Below are 20518 nucleotides of genomic sequence, written 5' to 3'. Positions count from 1 at the left end.
GCTGAGCTTGAGTTGGGTTCTCTACTTTCTGGCTTTCCTGTTCTCCATGCTTTTCTACTCTTAAGTGAAGTGAGGTGGACCCGACCTAGCTGCTGCTTCGTCGCTCTTCCGGCAACGTCTTCAGCACTAACAATTAGGGGTAGGCTTAGGGTTCTGTCTTGAGGTTTTATCACTTCTTCTGGGTCCCACCTCCATGGGACAGAGCTGGTGTCATGGAGCCTCCTGTGGCTTGATGGGTGTCCCTCCCTTAGTCCCAGGTTGAAGGAAAAGGGGAATCCCAATTCTTGTTTTCCTGTCTGTCCTAGTTAGGGGTAATATTGTTGTGTCTCACCATGGCCCAAAGCAACTTGGGGAAGAAAGGGTCTATTTGGCTTACACTTCCACAGCACTGTTCGTCAGAGAAGGAGGTCATGGCAAGAACTCAAACAGGGCAGGAGTCTGGAGGCATCAGCTGATACAAAGGCCAAGGAGGGGTACTTACTACTTGCTTGCTCCTCGTGCCTTGCTCAGCCTGCTTTCTTGTAGAACCCAGGACTACCAGCCCAGGGTAGTACCACACCACAGCGTGCTGGGCTCCTATCGATCACTAATTAAAAAAATGTTCTTGTCATATAGCCCAATCTTACAGAGGCCTTTTCTCAATTAAGGTCCCTTCTCTCTGGGGACCCTAGCATGTGTTGAGTTGACATAGAGCTAGCCAGAACAGTGTCTTTCCCCCTGAAACCTGTTAAGAGTGCTTCTCAGCCCTGAGCATCTCATCCTCCGTGAGGAACGAACTGTACCCAGCTTATTCTGGATCTCTGTGCTGGTTCATCCCAGACACACATTGACCCCTCTGTGCCCTTTATCTCATATGAACCTCACTTTGTTCTAAACTCAGCTAGACCTGTGAGTGCAAATATATTTATACTGCAAAGCAGTACACACAGGCTGACTAATGGCAGAGAGAGACACATCCTTATGGATTTTTCTGCTGTCACTTTCATGTCGTTTTCTAATCTGTCAGATTATGTTTTTACTTTATTTATACACTCATCTCCCTTCCTTCCTTCCTTCCTTCCTTCCTTCCTTCCTTCCTTCCTTCCTTCCCTCCCTCCCTCCCTCCCTCCCTCCCTCCCTCCCTCTCTCTCTTTCTCTCTCTTTCTTTCTTTCTTTCTTTCTTTCTTTCTTTCTTTCTTTCTTTCTTTCTTTCTTTCTCTTTCCTTCTTTCTTCAGAAAGGGTCCTGCTCTTGTGCCCAGAACTCGAGATCCTTCTGTCTTGGCCTGTGTACTGAGCTAACAGTTTCTTCATGCCACTGTACACTTCCTCTGGTCCTGGTGGAGAAGGCCTAAATCTCAGCTGCTTCCTGGGGAAGCTGAGGTGGGAGGATTTCAAGTTCAAGGCCTGTCTTGGGTTGTAGAGTTTGTTCAAGTCCACTCTGGGCAATTTAGTGAGACCCTGCCTCAAAGTGAACAGTAAAAGTAGGGTTGGGGCAATAATTCTATGGTAGAATACTTGTCTTCCATGCTCTGGGCTCAATCTGTAGTACTGAGGGGGAGGAAAGAAAGAAAGAAAAAAAAAGGCTCATTTTAAAAAGCACCATGTCTGTCTAACATGTCAGGAACTGGAGTTGAAACAGTAGGGTTCTATTTAAGGCACCTCACTCCCCTTCCCGCCCACACTACACTGTGAGCACCTGAAGTCAGAATGTGCTAATGAAAATGTGCTAATCGCTCCTTTGTGTACACAGCACCTACCTGGTGCCGGCCCAGATATGAGAGCCAAGCCAAAGAGCTCAGCCTCTCTGGTCCTTTGTGGGTTTATCTGTAAAACAGACACCTGCTGTTCATACTTCAGGGGAGACTGAGGGCTGCATGTGAGGTGACGTGTTTGAAGCAGAGAACCTGGGGCCTGGCACCCAGATGCTCACGTAGCATCCCTATCATCTGGCTTTCTCCAGCTGGATCTCTGATTGCCTGGCTCCGCAGTGCAGTCTCTCTAACTGTGATGAAAGGTGTGAACTCTGTTAGTGCAAGATCCCAACCAGCCCGGGCACTAAGGCTTCCTGAGGTGGCAGGAGGCAAATTGCTCTTTGCGGACAAGTCAGCCTCTGTCTGAAGATAAGGGAACCTTCCTGGGGGACCTTTTAATTATACCCTGCAGGTCCCATTTTTCTATGAAATATGGAGGTATGAGCTTATTGGAAAATCACTTCCCTGTTTAGAAAGATGATGAAATAAGTTTTACATCAATGTGAAGTTCAGGAGTTTTTTAAAGGTAGAAAGCCTTTATAAAAGCTACAGTTTCAGCTAGGTTAAGTACTGTTTTGCAGGAAGATCCCTGGTTACTGAATTCTGACGTGACCAGAAACCAGCTGCTAGGTGTAAGTGACAAACTCTGGATCTTGGTCCTCCTTCTATACCAAGGGATGTCCTGCACTAGTAATTCTGAACTTCCAAGTACAGACTTGGGGTATCCTCCATTTTACACTACCAGAACACAACCAACAAGGGGAAACCATCCCCAAAAATGCTATCCTCCACTGCAGACTCACAACCAGCATCCAACTGTCCAAACGTGGCTTTCTGTAGCCATTTCTCACTACCACAGCGTAGAAAGGATAAATGTTTTCACTGAACAGATAGCCAGGGAGGAAGAGGATTGGCTCTGAACAGAATAAGTGAAGCCTCAAACATCGGACGTTGGCAGTCGTCATCAGACTTTCATTTCGTTCTAAATTGTATCTCACATGAAATGCAAGCCTTTCTTTCATTTAATGTCGTGTGAATCGATCGTTCACTGTTAGCAATGCAGTGATTACTGTTCGTTGTTTTCTTTCAGGACAGAATGGCTCTGAAGACCGCCGAGCACCTGAGCTTCCAGGACAATGTGAGGTTGTTAATCTCCGGGAGTCGGGCTGAAGTTGAAGGTTAGTAGTGGCGTCCATTTGCCTCTCTGTCTTTAGGGTTCTTAGTGAGCAGGCTGTGCTGAGGGCAGGCCAAGAGCCACACCTGCGTCAGGCCCACTGTATGATTCTTTTCCTCACCCCTGTGACCCAGAGCCTCGTACGGGAACGTGAAGGGGAAAAGACTTACTTTGGTGCGTGGTTTGAGGGGCTGGCTAGCCCATGGCGGGCAGCGGTGGGGAAGGCATGGCGCCAGATGGCTCCATGGTTGTGCTGGTGTGCCGCTGGGTTCCTCAGCACCTCCCCTCATGTACGAACAGGAAGCGGAAGCAGACAGACCTTGAGTAAGGCCAGATTATTCCCCTCCAAGCTGACCCTAAATGACCTGCCTCTTCCATCTAAGTCCTTGACAGTACCACCAGCTGGGGATCAAATGGTCTAATACATGGGCCTGTGGGGCACATTTTACTTACAAAGCCTAATATATTATATATATTCATATAAAGCACACACACATATACATATGTATATATGAAGCATAATGCCTGCTAACGCCCTCCAACTTTGAAGTTGACATGCAGAAGGGGAATGCCCAGGATGATGAGGCTGCCCCCTCGTCTGTACAAACTACGAGGCTGTAGTTTGTAACCACAAGACCACAGCCTGGAGGGGCTCAGTATTTGGCTTCAAGATCCTGTCAGAAGATTAAACTAGATGGTAAAAGCATTCAACCTAAAAGGCCAAGATCCGTGAGGACATTTCAGAAAGGACCTCCTTCCCACCTCTCGCTTCCAGGGCCTGGGAATGTAGCTCATTTGATAGAGTGAGTGCTTATCTAGCATACATGAAGCCATGGGTTCATTTCCAAGTACTGCATAAAATGAGGCATGCTGATTGATGGCCCGCGAGTGCAGCCCTGGGGAGGCGAAGGCAAGATTTCAAGGTTAGCCTCTTCTGCACAAGGAATTCAAAGACATCCTGGGCTATATGAGACCTTGTCTATAAAATGGAACAGAAGGACCTCTCTCCTGTACCATGGAGGAGTCATCACACCCTCACTATGGAGAGGAAAAGAAGCCAGCTGATGTCCCGGCCTCATGGCTGGCTATTGTTTTCTGTGGTTTGGTGGTCCAACAAATTACCCTTCTTTTTTTTTTTTTTTTTTTAAGGTTTATTTATTACTTATACAACATTCTGCCTGCACACCAGATCTTACTATAGGTGGTTATGAGCCATCATGTGGTTGCTGGGAATTGAACTCAGGACCTTTGGAAGAACAGCAAGCGTTCTTAACCTCTGAGCCATCTCTCCAGCCCAAATTACCCTTCTACAGGAACTTCACCACCTTCCACCTAAAGTAAATGTGTGCACAGTGCTGAAGGCCCTCAGTGCCTGCAGGATAAAAGCCGGTGTTCTGGCTTTCAAGGCCCTGGTAGCCTCCTCACGTGGCACTCCTCCCTGTCCCTCAGACCCATCGTCTTGCCTGGTTCTTGCTATTCTGTCTGTCTGGCGTGGCCATGCTCCTTCCCCCACCCCCCCATCTGCTTTGCCAGGCGCTCATGCCAGCCTTCCTGGGACTCATCGCGGTAGCTGCCTGTGGATTGTTGGCCTGGTACTCACCACAGTGTACAGTGGTTTTGCCCTCTCTCCACGTGCTGCATCAGGCATCCTGCTCAGTGCAGTTTCCTCCCTGGCCCTCCCCCTCCAGCCCCCAAGTACTAGATGGAGCCTAGGTCCTCACAACTAAGCAAGGACTCTAAGCTACTAAGTGACACCCCAGTTTTCTTCCTGCTTTATATTGAGATAGGGTCCCATTACCTCGCTCAGACCGCCATTGAACTTGCAGTCCTTCTAGATTTAGCCAAGTGGCTGGGATCGCAGGTCTGAGCCACCGGGCCTGGATCCCTCCTTATTCCTAAGATAGGACAGTGGTGTGGCAAGGGCTCCAACTTCAGAGCTCTGCAGGTTCTAATCCCTGTTCTGGGGTTTAGTGACTATAGTCTTGGGCCTTATCTCTTGCACTACTTTGCTCATTTTGAAATGGGGGCGATGAAGATGTTTACAGTCAGGGTTTGGGAATGTAGAGAGCTGGGTGTGAAGCTCTGAGGCCAGTTCATGGTCATATACCCTTTGTTGTGTGTTATCTGTTGGTTATTAGATTTGTCACAGGAAACCGTTTGCTGCCTGAAACTGCACACTTTCCCTTGAAGACCAGAGCCACATGACTTTCAGTAATGATCTGTAGCTTCTGAGAGTCTTCTGGGAGTTTATCTGCTGAAGGAGTGGGATGCAAGCGCCCTATTCTGCCACGCAATAGGGATCTGCAGTTGCTCTCTGCTGTGCCATAGAATCACCAGGAAGACGCCATACTCCTTGTAAGCTTGCTGTCTTCCTGGAGCCTCCCAAAGCATTGCTGTAGTAGAAATGCCTTCAAGGTCCCCAGTCCTGTCCCTCTACAGTGCCTATGATGTGTGGCTGCCGCGGTGGAGATCCCCAGAGTGGGGAGATGTGTGGTGCGTGTGCCTCCGTGCTTCCTCTGACTCATGACATGTCAGTTTTCCCACTCCGATGACCAGTCTCCCCACACAAGCATGCAGGTGTGGAGGGACGTAGTAAGGACAGCCCCAACGTTGTGTCCACTCCCAGGACTGTGAGGGCCCTTCTGTGTGGCCACTCTGTGCATGTCTCTAGGGCACTCAGAGACTTCTTTCTCTGTGTGCAACCCCTACAGGCAGCAGGAGTAGCCTGCCCGAATGTGGCCATCCTTCGAAGAGAGAGCTACAGCATTGAGACCAGCCCCCAGGCATCCCAGGAATACTCAGTGCTCAATTCCCAGGCTCTTCTGTGTCACTTTGTGCCTCACGGGAGCTGGCATCACACCCCAGGTAGCACTTTCTTCAAGGCTCTGAGGTGTTTTGGAGGTTAAAGACATTTCCCCACCCCCATCCAGAAGTCTGGGCCATTTTGAAATGTCTCCGAGAAGAGAGAGGGCATTTCTTTCCGTGGATAGAGCTTGGAGAACTCTTTGGGATTAAAGGCATCTTTGCTTCCAGGACCTTGCTTCCTCTCACAGCTGCCGTTGGCTCCCTCCAGGTAGTCTACAGGCCACTACCGCTTCATGTTTCATGCTTCCTTCTGCGGGCCTGTCTCAGCTGGGAACAGCCTCCTCTAGAAAACCCTGCAGCAGGGTGCTGGGACAGGTGTTTCCTAGCATGCCCTAAACCCCAGGTTCTGCTCCGAGCACCAGGAAAAAAAAGAAAAACAGAACAAAACTGAGTCCAAGCATTGGTCCTCCCTATTTCTGTGAAGTGCTCTGTGCTTTTCCTGTATGATTCTCCACAGATGAATTCACTGTGAAGATCCTCACATCAGAGGGGTTCAGTTTGTGTGGAATTTCACAGCCTGGGCCCACCGTCTCGCACTGAGGGGATTTTGTTGTGTTTGGATAAGAAAGAGAATTCTCAAAGCTCTCCGACTTCCTTCCTGGATGGTCCCTCCTTCTATTACTTCCTCATTATATTAGCAGCTGCCAGTGGATCCAAGATAAACCATTTTCCCAGGCCTGCTGAGAGGCCACGGCTCAGGCAGGGGCTGTTTTATTGCCTCATTATCAGAGCCAGCCTCCTGATTTACACTGTAGGAGTCTGGGGCGTAAACACGCACACTTGTATTTGCATGCTTACGAGTACTTACACACCTGCGCAACACACACACCCACTCACCCCCCTTATGTTTTGTTAATCCTGTGTATTCTGATGGAGAATTTGGAAGTGAGGACTTGGGGACGGGTGGATCTCTCTTTGTAGGGGGCATGCCTTACCACAGCTGGGGCTTCTCTCCTCATCTGAACATCGGATCCGATATGGAAGCGAGAGCCCTCCCATCTTATATGCGCGCACAGATACACCCTTCCACCGCACAGCCACCCCTGCCCCAGCAGAATGCGTCCTCACAGACGTAAGGGTGTGCAAAGGACTCCAGGAAGAACATTAGACATCTACACGGGGAGCTCACGGCAGGAAGAGACTTCAGAGCAGGCCTGGGACATCTGACGGCCCTTGCCTTCCTATCTGCAGCTTCTTCTCCCCGCTTCACCCGTAGCCACGGCCCATTCTGTGACACCTCATTTCTCACATTTCGTACCTGTTTGTCATCATGTTTTCCTCTTGGCAGAGATCTCACTTGGGGTGGCCACCAGGATGTATCTATTCAGAAGCATATATTGGAACAAGGGATGATGGGATATTCCTTTAATTCTACCACTAGGGAGGCTGAGGCAGGAGGATTAGGAGTTCAGGTCCAGCTTCTGCTACATACATAGTGAGTTTGAGGCTGGCCTGGATGACTTGGCTACACAAGGCTGTTTCAGAAAAACAAAGAAATCCAAAAGATGAAAGTGGCTGGGCTTGATGGCACGTCTTTAAGTCTTTAATTGCAGTACCCAGGAAAGAGAGGTAGGCAGATCTTAGGGAGGCTGCGCTACACACCGAGACCCAAAAATAAAAAGAAAAAATAGAAGTCTGCGTTGTAGTAATGCTGGGTCATTTACACTGCACTGTCATTGCCATCCACTTCTCAGTAGCAGTGGAACTGGGGAGTCTATAGGGCCGTCTGTATAGGCGCCAGGAGCCACAGCCTATTTAAACCTGATATATGCATGACTCTGTGGGTGAATGGGGGACCTTGATGGCTGGGGTGCATTTTAGTGGTAACAGCATTTGCTAAGTATGGTGAGGCCTTGGGCTAATCAGCACTGAACACACACATATTTTCTGTCTGTCTGTCTGTCTGTCTCTCACTTTCCTGCCATGCCTGAGGCCCTGGGGTTAATCCTCACAGCACACACATTTACAGTATCACACACACATAAAATGTTAAAAACAAAAAACCCCACTAGAAACCAAAGTGTCAGTTCTGTTGCTTTTTATTTAACACGTGTAACACAGATCCTAAAGTTATCACTTTTGCGGTTTATTCCCATGGCAAGTCTGATCGCCTCCTGCGTTCCTCCACCAGCAGCACTCCGAATTTAACTTGCCTTGCCTACCTATGCCTAGGGAAGAATTTTGTAGGCTTCAGTGTTCAGGTGTGAGTAAATTTATTTTCACATTTGTCAGAAGGATTAGTCAACAGCTTTGTACCAGAACAAAGGTCAGATACTGTGGTGGTGTCTTCTGGGTGTCAGAGATCCATCAAAAGGTGACATGACATCACATCTGAGAGATACCAGGTGCCCTGCCTCTGAGGACACTCTGTCAGTGACACTGAATGAACTTGACTTCTTCACACCATATATTTTTATTTGTAGTGTCAGATATTAAAATATTAAGCCAGATGTGTGGTGCCTGTCTACAAAACCCTCATTCTGTAGACTGAGACAGGAGAATGAGTCCAAGGCCAGCCTAGGCTACAAAATGGGACCTTGCTTGCTTCAATAAATAAGGGAAATAAATGCAGAATCTGGGAGAAAGCTCCAAACTTCCCATCAGTGTATGCAGCACACCATTAGAAGCATCATGCATTCTCTTTCAAGCACCCACAAACCCACAAACAAAATCTGAGTCTCTGGGAAGTTCTGGGATAGAACCTAACCTCATCTTTTGCTCCTTCATACCTCACCACAGCAGCCCCATGAGGGGGAAACTTACACACCCTGTGGCCCTGATCCCCCGTTTCTTCCCACTTCTTGGGTGCTCCTCTTTCTTGTTTGAAAGACATTCCACCAGGACAACTTGCTTGGTTAGCCAGCCTTTTCATGGGGTCAATCCAGCATCTTTCCCCACTTCCCAGATGGGAAAATAGAAGTCTTATCATACAAGGCTTCCCTCCAGTTCCTACAGCAGGACTGGTCAAGTTTCTCTTTTCCCTTTGTTGTGGCTCTTTAATTCCACAAATGTTCTTCTAGTGTTAATCCTACTGGTCAAGAATAAGACCACTACCATGATTTAAAGCCAATATGAAGAAAGCTTTAATTAAATACCAGCCGGGTGGACGGACTCTAGCTACTGGGTTCCTAGGAAATGGACATTAATCACATTTTGCAAAGGCTAAAAAGGTGAGTCATAAGTCACTTCATTTGCCATCAGGTCCAGTCAGGTGCAAGCATACATCCTGACGCATTTCCTGCCTGTGCATCTCTTGCTTACATCCGATGGGAGGAAAGAGCACATCCTGCTGTACTTCTTGCCCACATACCTCCCACCCATATGTGCTCAGGCACATCCAATACAGAGGGGCCAAACAAACTTGTTTAGGGGAGTGAAAACATAAAAACTCGCTTTCAGCATTAACTCTGGTTCCCACACTAGCATTTTCTCAAATCTTTGACCCACCCACTAACAGAAGATATCTGCATATTTCCCAAATGTCTACATGTTTAGTGGAGATTATATTTCCCTCTCTCTCTCTCTCTCTCTCTCTCTCTCTCTCTCTCTCTCTCTCCAGAGGTGGGATTCTTATCCTGTAGCCTGTGGTGGCCTGGAACTTACTATATATAGGCTGGGCTGAACCTCACTTTGAAGCCCAGGCCGGCCTAGACTTCACTGTATAGCTCAGGCTGGCATTGAACTCACAGTAGCCCTCTAGTCTTCGCATTGCTGGGGCCACCTATGTGAGCCACCACGTCCAACTTTAACTCTATCCACTGTAGTTTGCTGGCATGTCATCTGCACTTTCTGTCCAACCGGTGACCTCATTGAAAATACATGACATAGAAGCTGAAAAAGGTGCGATTAAAAAAAAAGTAAACGGAGATATCATCTTCCCATCTCCTAGAGAGTAATAGGGAAGGGGTGGGGGAGACACACCCACCACGGACCGCAGACACCAGCATGCTGACCACGATCCCGGGGCCCTGACCCCACTAATCTTTACTTCTTCCTGTGTTTGTAGAAAGCAGTGATTTCTTTCCCTCTCTACTTTAGGAGCCTTTGTTGCTCTCTGTCTATCAGGGAATAAGTCCGTCTCCCATGTGACTACAGGGCACTGCAGTCCCAGCGTGACCTCTGCTCCGGGCCTTCCCCAGGCCCACACCCTCTTCTCCATCTCCCCTGCGCTTCCTTTCTCCAACCACACCCACGTATTGAGGCCGCCCTTGTCCAGCTTTGCCCCATGTTTTGGCACACAGCTCACCTGCCACTCAGCAGCATGGCACACCATGGTGTCCCTTATCTTTTCATGGACTGTGATCCTCGTGAGGCCATGGCTCAGGCTTCTCCTCCGGTCATAACCTTCTCCGAGGGCAGGAACCTGGACTTTGGAACAGACCTCTTCCCGTCACTTCTGTGCCTCTTCACTACCCTTGAAGGATGGCACAACTTCAAGGGTCAGGAGAGCCTTCTCAGTGGCTGTTCCAGCAGAGACAGCCATGGAGGCCACAGACTCTCAGGCGGCTGCTGGGACTTAGCATGTTTGTGGCAGGCAGCATGTACCCTGCAGAGCGCCACTCGAGCTCAGCTTCCTGAGGCTGACATTTCCTAGCAATGGGAATTTGCTGGTTTGTTTTTCTTTAATTCAATAGAAGAATTGACTTTCTGTTGCGATTATACTCTTGACTGGCTTGGGTTGCCTTACATCAAAGCTGATACCCACTGGATTTACCAGTAAAGTGCGCTATCTCTAGCTCCTGATTAGGGCTCAGGACATGGAAGCAGGGGCATCACTGAGATGATGACTTCCTGGGTTGAGAATGAGTCAGTTACCAAGCACCAATCAAGGCACCTACTTACTGGTGGCCGAGGCAGGATGCTAATGATGTTTCAAGATGCTGTACATTCAGGAACAGATGACTTTGAAACACTAAAAGAATCCCAAGCCTATACCTTTTCCAGAGTCTTCCTGACTCTTAAAACTCAGCGGCAATGCCGAAATCAGAACTGAAAGGACTAAAATGAAGAGCTCGACTCCCTTCCGGGCCTTAAACTTTTTGGCCCTGTGTCTTGAATGTACCCCTTCTATTCACAGGGCATCTACAGGGACCATTTATGGATGGACAACTTTTAAAGATGCCTTTATGGAGCTGGTGATGGAGCTTGAGTGGCCTAACCCATACAAGGCCCTAGTTTCGATCCCTAGCAATACACACACGCGCGCACACACACACACACACACACACACACACACACACCATTGACTAAACACATCTTCTTTGCGATATAAATGGGTGCAGACTGCAAGTTGATGTCATGTACTGCGGGAGGACTTGTCTAGGAAACTGAGTTGTTTAAATGTTAAACTGCATTTTTTTTTCTTTCCCATTTACACGTTAAACTTGGCCATCATGGTGAATGCCATAAGTGTGTTCCCAGTTCAAAAGTCATTTCACAGATTTCAAGTACAGTGTGGCTGAAGGTCTCGAGCCAAGATTAGCATGGCAGTCTCTGTGAGTGTGACGTGGTGGCCGAGGACCATGGCTGATCCTGTAGGTGTGCATACCCTGTGCAGTTTGCTATTGGTGGTGTTTTTCAGATTAAAGTGTCGTTTTCACTACCCTAATGAGGCATAGTTACTAAGTTTTCTCTTGCGTGTACGTATGTGTGTATATGCATGTGTGCATGTGTGTGTGCCTGTGCATGTGTATGTGGGTCTGTGTGTATATATGTGCATGCTTGTGTGTACATACGTGTTCTTTTTATAACTTGCTTGCATCTCTTACTTTGCGTGCAAGAGCTGAGTTGGAGAGGAGGAGGCAGAGGCAAGATCCGTGTTCTCCATCAAAATCATTTCTTTGAGATTGTTTGATCCCTTTTAGTCTTTTATGAGACCCAAAGAGGAAGAGGAAATGGAGAGCTAAGAGAGCTGTCTTGCGATCGATTCTTCCCCTCCACCACCCAGTTTCCTTAGCAAGGAAAGGTTAGCTGGGGACACAGCATGCCTTCCCTGCCTCCACCTTCTGGGGACCACTGCAGACAGCACAAGGGGAAGAAGGTACAAGTGTTAGCTCTCTCGTTTCTCCTGGATGTCTGCTGAGGCCCGAGAAGGGAAGACCTTCGTGGGTGCTAAGTCAAGCATTTCCGTCGTGTGAGTCACACAGACAGCGCCTTACTGGTTGAGCACACAGCAGGAAAGCTGAGCAGCAATGCCCATCCTGAGAGATGAAGTGTCTCTGCCATTGCATGAATTCAGGCTTGTCCTTGGTGAAGCCATCCCATGGTTCTGTTTTGTTGGGAACACCATGTAAGCTGCTGGTGGCTGTTATTACTCTCTCCTCAGTTTTCTTTAAAGCTGCTTTGAAGCACATTGGAATAAACCAGTAAGGAATTTGTAGAGTCTGTGTTCTTTGTAGTTTAATTAAAACACTCTGGGCCTCTCAGAAGTGTGTACCTCAGAGGACTGGGAAATTGTGAACTCAGAAGGCTAGAAAGAGCCCAGGAAAAAGGCCGGAATTCCATCATCCTTCACTCACAGTTCTTAAAAAGATCACAATCCCAGTAAAGGGTTGGTCGATTGTTTGATTAAAGATTTAGGATTTTCCCTAAATAGAGACAATATCCAAGTGATCATAATGCTTCAGAATCCCTGGTATTTCTACAAGTATACTTATTAGGTACCTGCTAATACGAAAGTGAATACGAGTGCTGGGGCCTCCATCTTCAATCTCCTTGCCCCATGGAATTCTTAGCTCTGTGTGGTTCCCCTTGGTCTCTACAGTCACGAGAAGAACCTTAGACATTAACATAAACTTGACTCTTAACAAAATTTCAAGTAGTTAGGGACAATCACTTTTAATACAGCTCCTATCACCAGTGTATAGTTTCTATCTGTATGTATATTTATTTTTACTTTTGTGATTCATTCAAAAACATAAGAATTCTGCATACTGCTGAGAGTCCATGTTATCCTATGATACATCTGTATATTTCATGGTATTTAAATCAGGGTGAGCACACTTGTCTCCCTAAGCTTCGTTGTTTCCTTCAGGTGAGAATTTTTGCAGTCCCCTTTGCTGGCTTTTTGAAATGCTCTGTGCATTGCTGTTACCCCACTGCAGAGCAGCCCAGCGGAGCCTCTTGCTCGCTTCTCTCTGACTGACACTCAGTATTGTTGATCGGCACGTCCCCACCTCCATCTTCTACTCTGGTGGCCTCTGATAACCACCTTTTGACTCTCAACGTCTATAAAACTTTTCTAGATTCTACCATATAGAGATCACCTGCTTCTTGTTTCTTTTATGCCTGTCTTATGTCACCTAACATAATGATCAAGTGTGTGTCACACATGTGTGTGTACATATATTTGTGTTGGGGGGGATGTGTGGAAGCGTTTGGATGTCATCCTCAATCCCTCCCAACCTTATTTTTAAGACAGGGTTTCTTAGTGAACCCAGTGCTCACCAGTAGGCTAGACTAGCTGGTCAGTGAGTTCCAGGAATCTGCCTGTCTACACATGCTCTGAGCCATGGCTACAGATGTACGGGGCCAAAGCCCAGATTTTCTCTGTGGGTCCTGGGATCTGAACTCAAGACTTCATGCTCATGTGGCAGGCACTTTACCGACTCCAGCCCACTATAATTAATTACCTTTAGTTCTATCTAGATTGCCGGAAATGATAGGAATCAGATCTTTTTTTATGACCAGATAGTTGTCCTCCGTCTACATAAATTATATTTTCTTTGTCCATTCTTCACTTGGTGGATATTTGGGTTATTTCTGTTTCTTGGCTGCTGGGAGTGGTGCTTAAGTTCTGCCTTCTGGTATTAGCTTTAACTCTTTTTATCTTCCTCTCTATGAATTCTGTACCCCCCCTTCTTCTGTTGAGTGGCGACTGAGTTTAGTATAGTTTTAAGCCCTTCTTTTTTTTATTTTGATAATTCATTTATTCAGCACTTTGTTTTGTGTAGTCTATTACAGGAGAGGGTTGGCAGTTGAAACTCTGTAAATGATTAAAAACCTTGGACTCATGGTTTTTGTTCAACTGAAATCAGTACATTTCACCCTAGTTGGTCCATTCACAGTTCTAAGCCTGCCCTCCATGAAAGGGTGATGGTGAGGATATGTGGAAACATCAAGGTGAGAAAGGACATTTTCCTTTTCCCTTTGAAAACATCGAACTGCTAAATCTCAAGCCTGAATTTCTGAGAAGCAGCAGCCCCCAGCCACCGTCCTGTGACCCATGTGGGTCATTGAATGGGGGGGGCACTTTGCTGTGGGCTTGAGCCTTTCCTACCCCCGACCCCAGCCACATTCCCTAGAAGGATGTTAGACACGTGGATGGCTGTGGATCTGTAGCGACAGAGCAATTGTGCTTATCTTATAAAACCCGTGATAAGCCAAGCAGCGCTTGTAGACTGACCTATGACCTCCCTCCATGTTACCTTAGGGCACTGAGTCTGCCCTATTTCTATAAATACCTTTAGGGAATGGCAGACTTTGAGTAGATGTTGGGCCAACATGCTTTTGTTTAAAATTTTTTTCAAAGAAAAATATTTACTACTTATATTGGAATATTTCTAATAATAAGACTCATGAAAGGGCTATTATCTTAAAAAAAACAAACAACAAACAAACAAAACAAAATCAAGCAAAACAAAACCCAGGACACTGTCCCTTGAGAAGCCAGTGTACACACTGGTGTATCTGTTCTTTACTGCAGCTCTCCTTACTCAGCCTTTCTGTGAGAAGCTCGCAGCCCTGCTCTTCCTGTCTTTTCCTTTCTGGGTGCTTCTCTTTCTACGCCGTCAGGCTTAAGCCTGTATTAAAGTATATTGATCAGCCCCCAAGTTTGCTTCAGAAAAAAATGTCCTTGCTCCATCAGTACAACTTAAGAACTTTCCTGAGGTGACTGCCTGAATTCATGAGTTTTAGTCTGTGTCTGTCTTGGGGTCATCTGGCTTTACGTCAGGATTATTTTTACTTATAGCAAGTCACTCTGCTAACACAAGGTCTCTTTGCTGAGCTCTCATTCATGAACTGAGCTCAGGTTTTCCTCTCCTCCTGCTCAGTGCTGGGGATCAAATCCAACATTCTGCATAGTCTACACAAACCCTCCATGACTGAGACACACTTCTCAGCCCCAGTGAATTTTTGTCTTTTGAGACATGGTCTCGCTATATAACCCTGGATGACCTCAACTATGTAGCTGGCTTCAAACTAGAGGCAATCCCCCTGCCTCAGCCTCTCCAGTGCTGGGTTATAGGTATGCCCAGCACACCCAGGTCTGAATACAATCTAAAAAAATTTCTCGAACCTGTTCTTTTTAAGATTTATTTATTTATTATGTATAGTGTTCTGCCTGCATGTACAACTGCACACCAGCAGAGGGCACCAGATCTCACTATAGATGGTTGTGAGCCACCATGTGGTTGCTGGAATTGAACTCAGGACCTTTGGAAGAGCAGCCAGTGCTTTAACCTCTGAGCCGTCTCTCTGAATACATTTTTAATTCTAGTTCGTGAGTGGGTCTCCATGAAGAAGATGCAAGCTTTTGTTTCCCAGTGAGATGCTGGGTGGCTGGCCCTGTCCTCTCTAATGCACCATTTGCTGAGAGAAAGGAACCTCTCTGTGCCTCAGATGAGAGGTGGACCTCCTGTCATCTTGTTCCTTGTGCCTCAGAGACTCCATCTAGTCTTCCACACACATTTCTTCATCATGAGAATCTTCTATGTCACAATTACTAAGTGAAAGCAAAACATAGGAAGCTGGCTTTTATTTCATTGCTGAAATAAAAGTAGCATTCAGAGAATTTGCAGCAAGCCTTTCGTGATGAGCTAAAGCACACTGGCTGAGGGGAGGGATCAGGGAGGGGCTGCTCCAGACACTTTTCAGAGCTCTGTAGAAATGGGAGTTATCCGTTGTGTCTGTGAGGAAGGCAGAGCCCTGCTCGTCCAGCCTCCCTAGACGGGGAAGCTCAGTGTGATTACTCTACTTGAGGCATTTCCTGTTTCTGATCCCAGGCCCTCCAGAACACTTCTCCAGAGGTGGAAAGCCTGGCTGCTCCTCCTGGTCCATTCTTACTACATACTGAATGGCTAATTTCATATAATTAAGGAAGCTTCTTGCAGAGAGACTAAATGGATGCCAGGGGATGTGTGAAAACAGATGTGTGTTTGGGGGAGAGGAGGCATGTCAGCATTGAGGGCTCAGTTGCACTTGGCTCTTTGGAATGCTTCCCACTTGCAAAGAAAAATTTGGGACACCAAGGTACAGTGCTGTACACTGCCACTTTAAGAGCCCGTGCAGGCCAGTTCATTTTATATTAAAGAGCTGCGTCCTTTAAAACTGAGAATTCCCAACGGTCCATATATATAGTAAGTTACATATAAGGCTATTTATAATTTGGGGAAATTTTATGGTTCAGCGCTAGAAATGCTAATATCTTTGACATGTGGACCCACTGCAGGCTAGCAGAAAGAACAAAGGTCTTGTATGTCTGTTGTGACCTTTCCCAACAGCCTCATGAAACCCGGCCTGATAGTCCCAGACGCCTGAGGCAGGAGGATCCGAAGTTCAGGCACTTCCTGACGTACAGAGCAAGTTCAAGCCCAGCCTGGTCAACTTAGCAAAATAAAAATACAAAAGGTCTGAGGATGCAGTTCAGTGGTAGAGTACTTTCAATGGGCATGAGAAGCCTTAGCTTCAATCCCTAGTACACAAAGTCACACAGACACACACTCACTCACACACCCACATACTCACACAATTACACACCCACCCACATGTCTGCACACTCATAGACACACAGACACACACACACGGACACACACACACACATACACACTCACACTCATATGTATATATACTTACACACTCACTCACACATGCAAACACTAATGAACATACACGCCCACACAATTACACACATACTCTCACACACAAGACCCCCCGTCACTGGTACTAGTTCCATTTTGCACATGGGAAAAATGAAGCATGGAGAAGGCTAAGTAATTGGCCCTAAGTCAAACAGCTAAAAGTAATGGGATGGCCTCTTTCTCAGCTCACCTCACCGACCCTGTGCTGTATTGCCTTGATACAAATGCTAAGAACAGTTACCTTAATGATTCGTGCTGTGGCCGAGCTCAGCCTCCACACGGTAGAATCCCATGCATTTGTTTTGATTAACACATTGCGGCACCATATTCAAAAGCTCCCCAGCCTGGATCCCCACGAAGAAGCTGAACGCAAGCCGACCAGTCAACCTCATATTTTCCAGGATCCTCTGTCACCCTGTCATCTCTATCGTCTGAGTTCTGTTCTGTTTTTGGCACAGAGATTCATCTATCTAAAGCAGGCCTCTAACTCACTATATAACGGAGAACAACCTTCAACCTGTGACCTTCCTGCCTCTTCCTCCCGTGGACTGAGATTGCAGGCTTGGATCTCCACGCCTCGTTTGTACTGTACCGGACGTTGAACCCTGGGGTTTCATATGCCGGGCAAGCACTGTACCAGCTGAGCCATAGCCCCCGTCTACCTCATGTTCATTCTTAGTGTTTGATTTCCTGTCCCCCTCTTTCCACAGCTGGTGACTCAACGGGATTCCCTCTTACTTAATCACTGCAGGGCTGGTGAGATAGCACACTGTGACGGAGCGTATGCTTAACAGGTCTCAGTTTCCATCTTCCGCACTGCAAAGTAAACACATGAATAAACAGAAGGTAAATAAAGGTTGCACTGCTTGGGATTAGTCAGAAATCAAAGGAAGAAAACGATGGGATGTGACAGAATTTCACCTTTCCCCTTTGGTTTGGACCCGAGTGTACAATGATACCTTGCAGAGCACCCCTGTGGCCTTTCTCACTATGCTGAGACATACATCTTCTGACAGAGCCACGGCGTGAGGCCACCAAGCTGGGGACGCAGCCACGTGAAAATCGTCAGGCTGATGAAGAAGGGGCTGGACTAGTTTGCCTTCCTCGTGGATGGCAGTGTGCGAAGTCTGCGGTCACTGGCCTCCTCACCTCAGCAGTGAGAAGTCTGGAGAAGAAGAACCCCACTTATGCTACTACAGAACAGACCTTTCTCCAAGGCAGGAAGTGCCTTGGTTGGTGTTCCTGGGGGGCTTGTTCCAAGTCTGACTCTGAGTGTATACCAAAGAGTTAATGATGAAAAGACACCAGGAACATGAGCTGTTTGTGCACACGGAGGGAACAAGGATTTCTGGCTTTCTACCTCATACTGTCTTTGTAAAAATATTATGAGAAGAATGTGTCAGCTCCCAGCTTTGAACCTGTGGGCAAAACTTTCAATAAAAGAATGTACAACTGAAGAAGCCTCCAGGAACCATTTCTTTGTACAAATGAATCAAAAACATGGCTTGGCAGTGGTTGTTTCCTGCAATACTAAATTGCTCGTGCTTTCAGGTGGCCTCAATCTTCCTTGCTCGAAAGCCTGTAACCCTAAACAGGAACCATGCTGGGGTGCAGGTCAAGTTCAGGCAAACTGCTGTGCTCAGCGATGTACTTGTTTAATGAATCCTTCAACAACTTAAACTTGACGTGTCCTTCTATTAAGATGGCAAAACCAAGGTGGACCTAGCGCCTCACATCTGTAATCCCAGCATTCACAAGGCTAAAACAGAAAGGATATGGCCAGCTCTAGGCCAGCCTGGGCTATGTAGTTACTTCCAGGCCAGCCTGGGCTATTTTTGTTTTATCAGAAAACAAAAATAAAAGAGCTGAGTGCAAGGTTTTTTTTTTTAATTTTTTGAGATTTTTTTTTTATTCTTTGTTAATTACACTTTATTCACTTTGTATCCCCCCTGTGGTTCCCTCCCTCCTCCCGTCCCAACCCCTCCCTTCTTCCACCCTCTGCATGCATGCCCCTCCCCAAGTTCACTGATAGGGAAGGTCTTCTTTTCCTTCCTTCTGATCCTAGTCAATTAGGTCTCATCAGGAGTGGCTGCCTTGTCCTCTTCTGTGGCCTGGTAATGCTGCTTCCCCCCTCAGGGGGAGGTAATTAAAGAGCAGGCCAATCAGATCATGTCAGAGACAGTCGCTGTTCCTCTTACAATGGAACCCTGAGTGCGAGGTTTTAATCCTCGCACTTATGTAAGATACCGAGTCCAATAAGACAGATAGATGATCAAACCATACTTTGTTTCCTGCCCAACTTCATCGTCTCAGGCACCGCAGAAGGGGAATATGTATTGTAATCCATCTGAAAGAAGATGATGTCGAGCAATTGATTACTCAAGAGAATGTGCCAAGGGTGCAGCAATGCAAAAGACTCCAGGATGGGACTTGGTGTCAAAGAGCAGCTGCCAACACCCAGAGGTTTCTAGGCAGCAGGTGTGCCGTACCAACAAAAACAGGGGTGAAGCTGTGGAAGGGTCAGATCTGGAGTGATGGCCCTGAGCCTTGGGCTGGGCGCTCAGGAGGAATTTGCTGTCTTAGCGTTTTCCAGGTTAAATAGAAGAAAGCTGTGAATTCTGATGTCTTCAGGGCACAGTGATTCCTTTGTGCGTGGACTGCAGTGGGAATTCATGAAGGTGCGTTATCTAAGCGTGCCGAGCCTGGAGGTTATCTGGAGAGCCGCAAGGCTGTGAGTCACACCTCCTGGGCCTGCTCTTTGGGATCCCTTTGCCCACGTTAGCAGGAGTCATCTCTCCAGCTCCCACTTGTAGTAGGTTTTGTGTGCATTAGCTGTTTGGATGTCTTCTTGATCACAGTGGCTGCTTTACCTCTATTCCCAGACCTTTATTGGATGTGGTCGGTAGAGACATCATTTCCCTGACTGTCTCGGAACGCAGAGCTGGCAGACACCTCTGAGAAACAAGACAGCGAAGTCTGGGGTCCCTCCTCAACCTTGCCTTTCTCATCTCAGAGTCAGGGACCTTCTCAATGGCCTGCACACCTGTGCCATGTGCTACTGAGTATTTCATTCGTATTTCCCATTGTTTTTCATCTCAGAAAGACTGGAGTAATAATATAATCTGTCCTTCTGTCTTGGGGATGGGTTCACCTAGGGTGTCATTCAGGGCATTTCAGGGGACAGCTATGTTGTTCTGCGGGCACGCACCAACATGCACTCATTTTCAGAGCTGGGACTAAGGTGACAGATCTGGGATAAGGACAGGAAGAGATTAGATGCCATTCTGGCTTTTGTCCTGTCACTCACAGTTGGGTTTTGTCACTGAGAATGGGTACGTAAGAGCAGGGAAAACAACATTTGGGGCTATCAAAACCCGATCCTCAGTATTTGTCCTGTGAGGCTCAGGGCCTCCTGGGGAAGCCCCCAGTCTAGTGGAGGGGTGAATATTTTAAACAGAAAAGGAGAGGTCTGGCCTGTGATCTCAGCACTTGGGAGGTGGGAAAGAATTAGAAGTTCAAAGCCAGCCTTGGCCACATAGGGACTTTGAGACCTTGCTTCAGAACAAGCAAACAAAAAACAAAGAAGAATGCATTGTCCTTTACTTCCACATGGAGAGAAGAGGGGTGTGGGAGACCGACAGGGACCCCGAATTATCAGAAGGAGTATAGAAACCAGACCAGGGCCTGGAATAGGGCTCAGGGACACGGGATTTGCACAGGCCATGTAGAGAGAACACCTCACACTACAGAGACTGGAGCAATTTGTCTACCAACCAAGGAACACCAAGGGTCAGCTGAAACCACCAGAGGCCAAGAGACATGCACAGCCCAGGCCGCCGCCTGGGTTCTCAGCTAAAGCAAAGCCAGTACCTAGGCATCACCTCCAGCT

At 47.3% G+C, this 20518-nt stretch overlaps 1 protein-coding gene across 4 annotated transcripts in view; it reads left to right on the top strand.

Moving 5' to 3' along the window:
• Positions 1–20518, top strand: part of Scaf8 (SR-related CTD associated factor 8) — a 195343-nt gene that overhangs the window by 165975 nt on the left and 8850 nt on the right. For 3 of the 4 annotated variants that reach the window (XR_009588012.1, XR_009588013.1, XR_009588011.1), the window contains exon 22: positions 2822–2909. The gene's annotated coding sequence lies outside the window, so the exon portion shown is untranslated. Of the gene's footprint in view, positions 1–2821; positions 2910–17339; positions 18090–20518 lie in introns of those variants that run through there. The other variant, XR_009588014.1, reaches the window with a different exon arrangement.

This window comes from Meriones unguiculatus, chromosome 20 (assembly GCF_030254825.1).
Source record: "Meriones unguiculatus strain TT.TT164.6M chromosome 20, Bangor_MerUng_6.1, whole genome shotgun sequence".
NCBI lineage: Eukaryota > Metazoa > Chordata > Mammalia > Rodentia > Muridae > Meriones > Meriones unguiculatus.
This window is presented reverse-complemented; position numbering and strand designations above follow the sequence as displayed.